Genomic DNA, 14,918 nt, shown 5'->3' on the forward strand with positions numbered 1-14,918 from the left:
AAGAAAGAAAGAAAGAAAGAAAGAAAGAAAGAAAGAAAGAAAGAAAGAAAGAAAGAAAGAAAGAAAGAAAGAAAGAAAAGAAAGGGGTACCTATTAGGTTAGTAGATCAATATGTTGTCAAAAGTTACAGAAAATTAAATGCTCAACAAATTCCACACACATTTACGGCCACCTTCATGCGTTAGTTCACTGTTTCCCACACATCAGTCATTTGTTTACTCCCTTCACAGTTTGTCATATTGAGGCAATGCCTACATGTTATTTTCCTTTAAATGAAGCTTTAATCAACTGACCTTTTTTAAATGAGGCCCATTCTACAGAGTATCACCTGCTAGATGATGGGTTTGGTGCTCTCAATGCTTCTTACACTGTCTTTCTTTTTTTTTTTTTTTAATTCATTAATTTTTTTGAGGCAGCATTTCACTCTTGTTGCCTACGGTAGAGTACAATGGTGCGATCTTGGTTCACTGCAACCTCTGCCTCCTGGGTTCAAACAATTCTCCTGCCTCAGCCTCCCAAGTAGCTGGGATTACAGGTGCCTGCCTCCACACCTGGCTAATTTTTTGTATTTTTAGTAGAGACGGGTTTTCACCATATTGGCCAGGCTGCTCTTGAACTCCTGACCTCAGGTGATTTTCCTGCCTTGGCCTCTGAAAGTGCTGGGATTATAAGCGTGAGTCCCCCTGGCCACTTCTCATACTTTGATGTGAGCTCAAATCACCTGGGATAAAGTTAAAATGATTCAGATGCCATCAGTCTGGGTTGGGGCCATTTCTGCATCTCTCACAAGTTCTCAGATGAGTCTGAGAACCATATTATGAATATCAAGATGCTACATACATATTCTGATAAACACTTAAATACTTAACTAGCAACGTTTTAAAATTTATCTTCGTATCAAGTAAAATTGTTTCATACACCCCGTCAGTGGTAAATTGAATTATATAAATACAAACACTCTACTGAAGTAAAAAAATAAATAAATTTCCTTTGCTTTCTGGGAATTCACTGCCAAGAAGAAAGATAATTATGTAAGAAACCAAAGTAACATGTGTTGTGGGCTATTCTAGAGCTCTGTACAAAATGCTCTGAGAAAATCCTAGAAATTTGGGGAAGACCATAGAAAAAGTGTGTCTCTGAGCACAAAAATAATGGTGGGATGTCTTTTGGTAGGAAGGAACTAGTTGGAGGGGTAAGAGGGTCAGGGGAGCCCAGAACCTGGGCTGTCTTCTGCCTGCCCCTACAGTTGTGAAGACTGTGCCCCATGCAATGGAACCCAGCTGGGGGCTGCATAGGTGTGCCACTTGGCCATTTCTGCAGACCTTCGCAGGACTGCATTGGCCTGTGTATTAGTCTGTTTTCACACTGCTGATAAAGACATACCCAAGACTGGGAAGAAAAAGAGGTTTAATGGACTCATATTTCCACATGGCTGGGGAGGCCTCACAATCATGGTGGAAGGCAAGGAGGAGCAAGTCACATCTCACATGGATGGCAGCAGGCAAAGAGAGAGATGGGCAGGGAAATTCCGCCTTATATCTCATGAGACTTGTTCACTTCATGAGAATAGCACCGAAAGACCTGCCCCCATGATTCAGTTACCTCCCACCGGGTCCCTCCCACAGTATCTGGGAATTCAAGATGAGATTTGGGTGGGGATCATAGCCAAACCGTATCAGCCTAGAAGGGGGCATCATTTTGGTATCACCCATTCACAGATGGAGAAAGTGTAGCTTTTTCAGCATTTATCTTCCTGGAAGAGGCTCCCTCATTTTGGTATCACCCATTCACAGACGGAGAAAGTGTAGCTTTTTCAGCATTTATCTTCCTGGAAGAGGCTCCCTCTTTTTATTTATCTTCCTGGAGGGGCATTTTGATTCTAATTTGCACAGACATCATAGAGCTGCTTCCCTGAACTATTTCCTTAGTACCAAAAGACATCCCATCCTTATTTAGCACCACAAACCGTGAATTATTTGCATAATGTCTTGTCAAATGGGGTTCAATTATCTTCTCCTTTCCCAACTTTCTATCCCATTAGTAGAAGGTAAGAGGATGGATTTAGGAAAGGAGAGGAGAGGATGAGAAAGCCCTAATTCCAGCTCTCAGAGATTCCTGGCCTTTCTTCAGTATTCTATTTACCCTCTGTCACAGGCAGGATAATGGTCCCCAGAGATGTTCACGTTCTAATCCCCTGAACCTGTAAATATGCTGTGTTACATGACAAAGGAGAATTAAGGTTGAAAATGGAATTAATGTTGTTAACTGACCTTAAAATAGGGAGAGTATCTTGGAATATCCAAGTGGACCAGCTGTAATCACAAGGTCCCTTAAAAGTGGAAGAGGTCTCAAACTGCCAACCTCAAGCAATTTTCCCAGCTTAGCCTTCCAAAGTGCTGGGATTGCAGATGTAAGGCACTGCACCTGGACTAAGATAAATTACTATAAAGTATAATCTGTAAAAAAAAAAAAGTCTGTATATATATATACATATATATATGTATATATATATAAAGAATTTTCCAATTTTCTTTCTCAGAGAAAAAACTAGCAATTATTATTTCAAATGTATTTTATTAGCCTATATTTATGTGTTAATTTGAAAAAATAACAACTTGAGTTCAAGCTGGTATCAGTTTTTTTAAAATTCCTACTAATAAGGCAATAATTTAACCAGATATCATAATCACTTATAAAAACAAAATATTTTGCCATTACAGGCCTGCCACACACCCTCAGTGATATGCCCAACAACTTCTTGAATATTTTCTTCAACACCTAAAATTAATTACTACACAATTATAATTTGTTTCCATATTATATCTTGCTTCATATAAGTTCAAAAAATTATCAAACAATTATACATATGATTAATAGTACTAATAACATTTAAAAAATAACCATAACAATATTTCAGTAAGTTCAATACCCTTTGAGACATTATTAATTGTGTCAATAACATATACTAATGGTGATAATACCTAATATGTGTCTAGAAAGCCACCCTGTTAATTTATTTGGCTTACAGTTAATAAAATGAACATTATTTATTTGGGGGAACAAAGCGGGAGAGGGAAGCAGGAGAGGAGGTCAAATGGTGTGATATGAGAAGGACTCCACACTCCTGGCTCGGGGAAGGGGCCATAAGCCAAAGACTGCAAGAAGCCTCTAGAGGCTAGGAAAGAGCAGGAAGTAGATTTTCTCCTAGAACAGTGGTTCCCAGCCTTTTTGGCACCAGGGACTCGTTTTGTGCAAAACAATTTTTCCACGGACTGTGGAGGGTGGATAGTTTCAGGATAGTTCAAGCACATTACATTTACTGTGCACTTTATTTCCATTATTATTATGTTATAATATATAAAGAAATGATTATACAACTTGCCACAAAGTATAATCAGTGGGAGCCCTGAGTTTGTGTTCCTACAACTAGACGGTCCCATGGGACCGTCACAGATGGGAGACAGTGATGGGAGACAGTGACATTAGATTCTCATCAGATATTAGATTCTCATAAGGAGTGTGCAACTTAGATCCTCACATATGCAGTTCACAATAGGATTTGGGCTCTTATGACAATCTAATGCTATTGCTGATATGACAGGAGGCGGAGCTCAGGCGGTAATGCCAGCGGAGCAATGGGGGAGCAGCCTACAGTACAGGTGAAGCTTCTCACCTGCCCACCGCTCACCTGCTGCTGTGCAGTACCAGTCCGTGGCCCTGGGGGTTGAGGACCCCGTCCTAGAACCTCCAGAAGTAACGTAGCCCCGACCACACCTTGATTTTAGCCCAGTCAGACACACATCAAAATTCTGGCCTACAGAACTATAAGATTATAAGTTTGTGTTGCTGTAAGCCACTAAATGTGTGGTAATTCGGAACAGCAGCAATAGGAAACCAACATGACCTCCCGAGACCCAGAGACCCCTCTGTTTTGCCTCTTTCTGTTTCCAGGATGCTGCTTTTTTCTGGCTACATCTCCTACTTTTCCTTCACAGTCTCTTTTTCTGGCTTCTCTTTCTCTCTAAAAATTGGTTCTTCTCCAGATTATGCAGTCACTTCCCTTTTCTCGCTCTACAGGAATCACAAATTTGCTGAACACGGCCCGGATTCAGATTTCAGATATGTTTTCCTTGGCCTACACAGTGTTTTTTCACAAGCCAAAGTGAAACGCATTTAGGCGAAGCATGCGTCCTCTAGATTTCCGTAACTCACACTACTCCATACTGTATTTTACCTGGCCTTCTTCCCTCATTTACAGTATTTGCTTTGTCCCTAAACATTTTGAGTTGAGGATTCTTCTTCCACAACATACATATGTAATGAGATGTCAAGATGTTACATTGAAAAGGATTCACGGATCACATAAGTTTAGGAAATGCCAAGTTAGACAAAGGTGGGTTGTTATATGTCAAGAATTAGGAGCCTCGATTATGCTAATTATCACATATCTGCATAGATAGAGCACAGGCATGCACACAGTATGCAGCTGTATATAGCATTCAGCATATCCCAAACTTGTATCCCTATGGAACTTTAACTAGTGTGGCATCTTTAGGTTGGATGCTCCAACTGTACACATTGAGGTATGTTGTTCAATACTCTCTTTTCATCCGTTTCCATTACTGCAATCATCACCCACATCTTGATAAATTCCCAAAGCTATAAATAAAGCCAGCACTTACAAAGCATGAACTGCATGGTACATACTGTTGTAAGTACTTTCATACATATAAGATGACTTACAACACTGATATGATTGATAGTAGACACAGTTTTTATTCTTATTTTACAGGTGAAGAAACAACTGAGGCCTAGACAAGTTATGTGCACAATGCCACGCAGCTAGAAAGCTACAAAGCTGAAGTTTGAACCCAACTCATCTTCATCTTGGTCCAGACTCTATGCACAGAAGTACCCATATATCCAGCACTCACCTTGCTCTTGAGCAAAAGGTACGTGTCCAACTTAAGAAAGCGTTTACTACTAGGGATCACTGAAAAAATCATAAGTCATCTCAATCAGGTTGAATGCACTGCCCCAGAGATGTTCAAGAAGAGGTTCAAGGACTTCTTAGGAGAGAGTTTTTTGAGAGGCACAAACATTGAAGACATCAAATCCAATCGTAAAGTCCTTCCAAAGGGGAGATAGTAAAAGGATATAAAGGTCTACTCTGGGTGGGAAGATAACATGGGGCAAAGGTAATGACTATCTGGGAGGAGCAGAACAGTCTGGCTGTCATGAGAAATTCATGGAGAAGAGTAGTTCCCAGTAATGCTGCAAAGATCGGCTAGAATCAGATAGTGAGAGGCCTTAAATGTCAGCAAAATCGGGGTTTGGTCTGAATCCTCTTACTCCTTTAACTGATGGGAAGTCCTAAAGAGTTTCTCCTCGGGAAAGTGATAAAGTTTTGCCTTTTTCTTTTTTTTTTTTTTTTCTGGTTTGGAGTTTTTTGTTTTGTTTCGGATGCAAAGGGTATGAAGGAAATTAATCAGACGACAGTCTTGATCTTCTGAAGAATGACTCAGTCAAACCTCTTTCGCATCTTTTCCTCCCACTGCCCACAAGGTGGCACCAGAACTCAAAATCAGGACTCCCTGGAAGGTTGTCTCACTGTTCCAAGCCTTTACTGTAGGATGACTCCCATAAAGATACTTGTGAGGTGAACATGTCAAAATATATTTTTATTACCAATTTCTAATCAGCCTCTTCATTCACTCTGGGGTATTTGTACAGGAGTTAACAATTTTCAGCTTAACCGACTGCAACGTTCTGAGGAACTTCTGGGGACTGTGCCAGTTTAGAGACTGTTGTAGACCAAAATCATAAACAACACATCCTACAGAAAATGCTAATGACCAGCTGGAAGTTGATACAGTGGAATTTGTTCCACCCTCGATGACTTCCAGAAGTGGGGAGCTGTTCTAGTTCACAAGACGGAGAGGTTTTTCAGGTGGCTGGTTAAACTACCTCTTTAACACTTAACTCTAGTTAGGATGTGGAAGGAGATGAAAGGCTGAGCCAACTTATTACCTAATTCTTCAGGAAAGAAATGTGAGAGTACAGCACTGTGTCCCTCTTTCCTTCCAAGTGCCTTTTCATGCTATCAACTAGTTTACACTGCTGAGGGCTCGCTCCTTTACATATTTCTTAAGCAAAATTTTTTTCTTAATGTCATAGTTCTGCTTTTGTTTTGTCTTTTTTTTTTTTTTTTTTAAATAATGAGAGGGAAGTAGGCTTTCAATTTGCTGGAAAGTTTCTGTTCTCACCAATCTCTATAAAAAGCAATCATACTTGGTCACTTGTAAATATGCCTAGTACACGTATCAGGATTCCTATTTTAAACATCTAAGACTAGTTCATATGATTCAAAATTTCAAAAGGCAAATTGGTCTAGCACTCAAATCACAGGTAAGTGGGCACATGGCATTTTTCCCTAAATCCTTCAAACTGAAATTTGAGGAGGAAACACAAAGTTCGTGAGCGTGTGACAAAGCCGGTATTGTTTCAAGATAAAGGGGCTTTGTCTAAATACCATGGTCTCAATTTCCCAGATTCTAGAGAAAAAGAAAAAAAAAATGTATATACTCTTTTTAATTTTGTTTACTTGAAATTCTTATGTTTTAGTTTTTCCAAACCTGTCTCTTCTAAAATGGGCAGCAGAAAAGCGAGGCTAATATAGATGATAGACTGATGGACTTGGATGAATAATTAATGGCCTGGAGTAATTAGCTGGAAGATGTTTAATCATTAATTTGTCTGAGTCATCAGAAGCATTTGAGCTTACCGATAAAATATTCCACTAATCATGTGTGTATATTTTGTCAAGATGGAAATTAATATGAGATGAGAATTAGCACTTTGAAAAATTAAAATACGGGACAAGTCTATTTGGTCTACTCTTTGTTTGTTAAAGATAAATGAAATTTTGCTTTCCTTTATTGTACCTAATGAGAAAAAAAGGTACATAAATTATATCCGTACATAAAACCAAGAAGTCAAACTTTTTGGTTAGAGAGGCAAAGTAGCTGGCAAGCTTTGTCTTTCTTTAGGGACTTATTTAGGGGGTAGGAGAGCAAAAACAAAAACACTTCATTATTAAAGTATCTGGTGAACAATTAGGCTTCTTCCAGAGGATTTAAAGGGAAAAGGGTTCTTTAACATAATGCAATTTATGGCTGTGTTCTTCAATGTGGTGTTTTCCAATACAATTTTATTACAGGCTCTAAATTATACTTTCACAGGAAAGGTCTGTCTTTAAACTTTTAGGTCAGAATTGTTCAGATCTTTTCACACTGAATCAATCAGGTTTAAAGCTGGCAAAATCCTTGGCAGCCTTGTAAATCTTTCAAAAGATGTTATCCAATTACCCTTCATGGGCCACAGGATTCTACAGCGTGACTATTTCCTTCTCTATGAGGAATTAAGTGCTCATGAGAGGTTAGAAACCAATGGAGTTGAAAAGTAAGGTTCTGCATTTTTCCTCCAGTTCACATGGTAGAGATATAGGCAGCTACTAAGATATCCTGAGATTTGCCAGATATTCTGACCTAAACAGTGGCCCTCCTGGCATCACTAAAGTTGTAATTGTTTTAAATCAGGAAAACAAACAAACAAAAAACGTTAACACCAGAATGGTTCTTGTTACAAAACCTTATTTTGGGAGCTGTATTAAGAATTTACCAGAGGAATGTGTTCCAAATGGAAAGCATAAGAGATCACTATTACTCTTAGTTACTTTGGCAAAAAAAACATTTTTAGGTACAGTCAGTAAATACACAAGGAATTGAAAAAGAAAACAAAAAAGGATAAATGTACTTCTTTACTCTGTGTTGATCTAAAAAATGTGCTTATTTTCCATTTAAAAAACACATATTAATCTCTGTTAGTTCTTCCTCTTCTAGGTTCCCGATATAGAATACTAATAAAAGGCTAAGGAGACATTCAATTTATATAAAAGCCTATTTCATGCCACTTGGTTTCAAGGGAGAAAATAATCATAGGCAGAATCATTTGAAAATAATTTTTCAAGGGAAAATGTGAACATGTAGCTAGATTCCTTCACAGAAGTTAGGAAAGCACAGCTTTCCTTTGTCATGTAAAAAGTGGAGGGGAGGTTATGGGATTCCAGCTGCACCTTTGACCTCAAGGCTTCTTGAGTCACTCACTTGTCATGACCTTTGATCTTTGGCAAATCATGACCCTGTCTGTTTCGCTTGATTTTTACTACCTACAACAAAAGGCGTTTTCCCCTCTGGAACACATAAGCAGAAGTCATATAAATGTTTGCAAATAGTTTCTCCGCCAACCGTCAGGCAAAGAGAGAATAAGTATAAAAGAAAAAATTACAAAGCACGGAGGAAAATGCTCTAACATTTAAAGTTTCCTCCAGTGGCGTAGATTGATTTCAATAACTACAGTGTAAACACCTGGATTCGTGTTCCCTCTTTTAAAAATCTTTACTTTGTTTGATTTAAAATATAATGTAGTAAGAGGTGGAAAGATTGGTGCTTTAATAAATTATACTTCTTGTACTTTGCACTCTAGTCACTAAAAATTGCAGACATCATCTCACAGCTGTGTGTCATCAATACCTCCTTTTACTCACTTTCTAGATTCTTTCCATTTCCAAAGACATGCATTTCCTTTTATCAACATTGTGAGTGAAAGGTGAATATGTGCAAACATTGGGAATAAAAGGTAGTGTTGGAGCTAACTCAAACACAGGAGAGGAAACCAGGCTTGCAAAAGCGTAGGTAGAAGCTCTCCGGGTAGAATATTCAACCACTTAACACATACAATTCTAAGTCCCAAACCTCATTTAGTCTTTAGGATAATAACAACTATTCAGAATCTATTTAATACACACTGCTGATTGGTAACACGATTCGAGTTTTCACACGTTTTCCTTTCTAATACTCAAGTTTGTTTGCTTGCTTGCTTGTTTTAAGCAAGAAATAAGGGGGGGAAAAGCTTGAAGATATACATTAATAAAAGTGTCTAGAAGGTTCGACACAACAAAGAATGATGTATACTTTTTCACGAAGATAAGAATGAATGAAATCTCTTGGATCATAATACTTTAGGATTTGTCTACTTGTGGGATGTTTTGTGGTTATTTTTACTGCCCAGCCAGCATGGAGATTCTTATTTTTTTCTTTTTGCATCAAGACAGAAGCATTTTAATATTTGCTTTGGGAATAGTTTTATTTTTAGCTATTTCCACCCACTTTTTGCATTCATTCACAATCCACTGTTTTGTTTTTTCCTGGCAGTTTCTCTTTCTCTGAGGCACAAAATACGTGTTTGATACTTCGAAAACAGTGAAAATTGGCACCATACTGAAGTCAGTTTAGGTGAGCCAATATACCTGGTTCAATCAAAATTTAAAAGGAAAATTAAGAGCTTGCCAAATAAATGCTCATTTAGTTAAAACCTTTGCAACAAAGACTTTCAATATTTGTAATTCATTTTAAAGAGAGTTGAAAACAAAATCTCTTCTAAAATTCTCACATAAACCTGTTTATAGCAGTGTATCTGCAGCCTATAGTTTTTATGGTGGCTACACAGAAAAAGATTAGACTAAAAGATGCCCAGAGGGTTAAAATATTACCCTTCCTGAGTTAGAGGTAGGGTCATTTGAATGGGCTGATAACTGTTGAGAAAATACTTAACAGCGGCCAGCCTGTGACATTCTACGCTGCCTGAATGTACTTTTTCCTAATTTTCAGATCTATCACCGCAATACCAAATACTTCCTAGAGCAGTCAAAATTCTTTCCCCTCAGATCTTAGCTAAGGAAGGGTCCTATGGCTTCCAATTAAAACTCTCAGGATTTAGTTTTCATTATCTTTCCACTAGAATATTTATGACTTCCTGTAGAGCTAGGCTTCAATAGCTTTTAACCATATGGAAATTTGGGGGAATTTGTTGCATTGCTTTCTTACTTGAAAGGTCTGAAAGTTGAGTTGATAGGAAATAGATTCTTTAATTTCATGAAAATCTGTAACACATGTCATCTGAATAAGATAACTAAACGACGAATATTATCCATGTTTTAATTTTTTTCCCCTACGTTAAGCCATTTGAATGAATAATGTCCCTGACTTTCTCCATCCTCCTGAGGGATGGGTGCAGTTTTTATAGTCATGATAAAAAAAAAATTAATACTACTATGTGAGATAGTAAACAAATTTTACTTTAGGCTTCACATGGCTAACAGTGACTGTAATTTCTTTATGACCCCTTTGATGTCAACCTGTATCTACTATTAGCTTTCTCCAGAGCAAGATACTTTTGAAATGCAAAAGATTACCCTCACTGTCCTCCCTCCCCCAACCCACCCTAACCCTCCACCCGGAGTCCTGCATAAAATATTTCAGTGGCTATCCATTCAGATGGAGCAGGGTTTCTCAACTATGGGATAATTCTTTACTGGGGTGGGGAGAGGACTGCCTTTTTTTATTTTAGGAGGCTTAGCCTAATCTCTACCCTCTAGATGCCAGGAACATTATCCCCAAGTGATGACAACCAAAAACATCTTGAGATATTGCTAAATGTTTCCAGGAGGGGGAAATTGCCCTCAGTGATAAACCAGTGAGATGGAATGAAATCCTCAAGAATGATTTAAGGAGTTTTCCTACTTATTAAAGTCTGTAATAGTCAGGGTTCTCCGGAGAAACTGAACCAATAGGATGTGCATATAAATAGAGAAAGAGATTTATTATAAGGAGTTGGTTTCCATGATTATGAAGACTAGCAAGTCCGAATCTGCAGTGTAGACAGGTAAACTGGAGACCTGGGAGAACCAATGGTGCAAATGAAATCTGCTGGAGAATTCATGTCCCTCAATGATCCCTTTCCATTATTCCCATGCTTCAGCCAAACAGACCTTATTTCATTTCCTTGAATATATGCTCTTTCTCATCATGGGATCTTTGCACATGATATTCCCCAATCCTGGAATACCTTTTCCCACTACACTCTGCCATTAAACAACTAACTCCCTCTTTCAGTTCAACCTCAATTGCACCTCTTGCAATTATAAATTCTTCCCAACCTTCCTGAGTAGATGAAGTCTCCCCATTATTTGCTGTCATAGCACTTACACATCTTCCTCAAGACACTTACCACTTTAAAGTCTTTGAGGCTTTTAAATGTTTGCTTTGCTCTATATCCCCAATACCTAACATACAGTAGGTATTCATCAAATATTTGTTGACTGACCAAATAAATGAATTCGCATTTACTCAAAATATGGTATCCTTTTTCTGGCAATCACTGGCTTACTGAATGATGTTATAATGGTCTGAATCACCAGCTTCTATGCATGAATATCAGAAAGTCAATATAGCAATGCAGCATGCGTATTTGACAAACATTCATTGTCAGCTGCCTATGGGCTATTAGAAAAACTTCAGATGCCTTAGACTCCACTGCCACTGTTTCTTATTGCAACTCCTTGAAAACTATAAAATGCATCCCTTTATTTATTGTAGCATAAAATTTGTAATGAACATTCATAAATGTGCATTACATATCTTGGAATTTAATGATTTGGGGAAAAGTAGTGTGAAAGGAAAATACATCTTGGGGCCCCAAAATCACTAAGCTAAAGGGAAAAATCAAGCTGGGAACTGCTTAGGGCAAACCTGCCTCCCATTCTATTCAAAGTCACCCCTCTGCTCACTGAGATAAATGTGTATTTGACTGCCTCCTTTGGAGAGGCTAATCAGAAACTCAGAATACAAGCATCTGTCTCTTATTTACCTATGACCTGGAAGCCCCCTCCACACTTCAAGTTGTCCTACCTTTGCTTCCAGTTGTCACAGCCTTTCTGAACAGAGCCAATGCTCATTTTATACAAGTTGATTGATGTCTCATGTCTCCCTAAAATGTATAAAACTAAGCTGTGCTCTGACCACCTTGGGCATGTGTTGTCAGGACCTCCTGAGGCTGGTCATGGGCATACGTCCTTAACTTTGGCAAAATAAACTTCTTAAATTTACTGAGACCAATCTCAGATGTGGGGGGTTCACATTAAGTATGCCAGTTACCCATTTATTGATCCTGTGCTCCAAATTCACCCTTCATTGCCCTACTTTGGAACACTGGAGATGGAACCCTAAAAGACTTATCTTTTGCTAGTCAGTACCACGTTAATCTTTGTCAGTGGGAGACATCAGAGGAGGGACAGTGCCAGAGGAAGAGACTTCTCTTGATTTGGTTGCTTCCTCTCTTCTTGTTTTAGAGTGTAGCAATTGGAGGTGTGTGTCCAAGAGGTGACGTGGCACATGCCTTCCAGCCAGTTTTGCTTGGACCCCAGTGGAAGGCTTTCTGAATGCCAGTTCCTACCCAGATTTACCAGCTCACCATCCCAGCCAACTGGCCATGGACCAGATTTGGCCTGAAGCAATCCAACTTCTCTGCCATCCAGTAGGTCCAGCCACAATGAATTTAGATTCCAATGAAGTCTGAATCTTAGTGCTGGAGAGGAACCCCCTTCTCCAAGTGTATTTCTTCATTTAGGATGCTCAGAGAATTCAAAGGAATTCCCTGAATTCTCTTTTATACTCTCTGAGTGGCTACTCACCTGCTACCAGTTAGTAGTTCTATTAAATATTCCTTGATAAATTACTGGTGTTGATTCTGTTTCCTTTTTGGACTCTGTCTTGTACAGTAAATCAATGAGTAATAAGTCTGAATACATAGACATTTACTCAGTCTTAATTCAAGAATATTCTGCGTTTCTAGGCTAAAAAAATGTTAGCAAGCAGAGCTTTTTAAAGACCTAATGTAATGATCAGACTCCAAGGAACAGATCTTTACTGTTGAATGGAGCCCAAGAGGCCACCAGCCTTTCCAGTTGAACCATCCTGGTCACCCAGAGGTGAAGTGGCTTTGTTTATGGAGTTGCTGTGTGGGACATGTTGGGAGGTAGCTCCTCCTTGAGATTCCCCTGGCTGCCGCTGAGGACCCTCTCCAGGAGCTGCACCAGATGATGCACTGGCGTTTTTATGAGGACCCATGGGAGGGAGAAAATTCTCTCAAGTCTAAGAACTGGGAATAGTTACGCTTCTTCTGAATGACTCCTTCGGATTTAGCTCATGGACACTGTGAAACATGTAACTGCTTGGTTTCTATTTAGAACAGTGGCCAGAAAGGTCAGGAGCAAAACCGTGGCTCTCTCCTGGGAAGCAGGCAGTGCCCCATGACAATGACACTTTACATTCCTGCTCCTCTGGCTTAGCCTCAGATGTTTTCCACCCTGCTTTTTCCCTTGCCTTGATTGCCTCATGTATTTATTATTGTTATCCTATTATATACATCAGACACTTTAAAACATCCATTTAAAAGTGAGTTGGCTATAAACAAAATATCCAAGTACAAATCTGTTCTCCTCAAGCTGACTTCATTGTTGTTTTTATTACTGTTTCCTTACAGCAACAAAGAATTCAAATACTTGTACCTTCCTGAGAACAGGTGCACCTCGGAGACCCAAGAGCAATTTGTTCAGATATTTCGAAATTTCCTTTACTTTTGATTTCTGTTAGCTCAAAAATGAAATGTCCAATTTCATATCCAAATCACAAAAATTGTTAGTCTGGGCTTTATCAACTTTTTAGGATTTTTTTCAATGCAAAAGTATCCAAATTGATCACATTTGACTATTACAAGGCTGGCCACAGGCTCAGAAAAATAAACTTTTATTTTTTCTTATTTCTTTATCAAATTATATTATCAAAATACGGTTTCTTTCAAAGACAATCATTTAGCAATATTCCACGAATTGTAGGGGAAAAAATTTGTGTCCTTTCTCTTTATTTTTGTGCTCTTATTGTTTTTTCTGTGGCGAATAAGCAGCTTTCTTTCTCATGTCTCTCTAGGATGGTGAGAGATGACTACACAAAACCTTATTTACACCTAGACTCCCTCATGTTTCTGTGCTTCCGTGGCCAGACTTCCACAGCTATCATTTATCACGGGCAGTGACTCATACCTTGTAGGGGCAAAATAAATATTTGCTGAATAATCCTCAGAGCTGCTACCAAAAATGGGAAATCTTGGAAACAAAAAAGCAATCACAGAAAATAAAGTAACTGCAGCTGTGGAAACAGAGAAACTATATGATATTCTTGCTTTTCTCTTCATAATTCCTCCAAAGAGAGGCAGATTTTGTTTCTCTGTACTGTAGCTGAAAAACAACGTAGCTTTGTCTTCGTCGGATTTCAAAGAATTCCAAACAATGTTTTTTTTTGTTTGTTTTCCTTTACTTCAGAGAAAACATGACACTTTGCCATTGGTAGATATTTATTCTTTTTGTTAAGTTTCTATGTGAGAGTTTGCCAATGTTTTTATGCAGATAGCCCTGGTAACCTTGGTTCATACTCCAGAAGGCCTTTGGTGAAGAAAAGTCAGGCAAACGGATCTACAGACTCGTCTAATGGGAGAAATTCGGAGAAATGGGCCACAGGAACAAATGACAGAAATAAATAAAAAAGAAGTGTAAATGAACCAATAACAGTCAGTGCCTCTGCTCTCCTATTGCTGTAACCAGCACATTACTAGACGTAGCCTTCTCTTTGTCTCTCATTTAACCCTGAGTATGGTTCATAGATAAATGGGCCAGTGTCCTTTTAACCATCAGATTTTCCATTTATTTCAGAAAATATAAGATCAATTGTCCATGTGATTCAGTTGGGTTACTGGGTTAGTGCCCTTCATGCCTTCAAACATGTTCTTGTACCTATTTGTATCACCCAAGTCTTTGATCTTCCACAATAAAGCCTGTGTTTTTCTCGGGGTCCTTCTAGGATGATTAGCTCAACTGAATCAAGGAGGAATGAACCCTTATCTCTGAACACCCTAAGTTCCTCATGCAAGTGAGCTAACAGAAATCAAAACAGACAAAGGAATTGCAA

At 38.6% G+C, this 14,918-nt stretch overlaps 1 long non-coding RNA gene across 1 annotated transcript in view; it reads right to left on the reverse strand.

Annotated features, from left to right (window-relative positions):
* LOC105505824 overlaps positions 1-14,918 on the reverse strand; it is an 86,065-nt gene that overhangs the window by 1,553 nt on the left and 69,594 nt on the right. Inside the window, exon 3 of the long non-coding RNA XR_001000812.1 lies at positions 2,271-2,456. This is a non-coding gene — a long non-coding RNA (uncharacterized LOC105505824). The remainder of the gene's footprint in view (positions 1-2,270; positions 2,457-14,918) is intronic.

Source organism: Colobus angolensis, unplaced genomic scaffold (assembly GCF_000951035.1).
Source record: "Colobus angolensis palliatus isolate OR3802 unplaced genomic scaffold, Cang.pa_1.0 Scaffold13, whole genome shotgun sequence".
In the NCBI taxonomy this organism is placed as follows: domain Eukaryota; kingdom Metazoa; phylum Chordata; class Mammalia; order Primates; family Cercopithecidae; genus Colobus; species Colobus angolensis.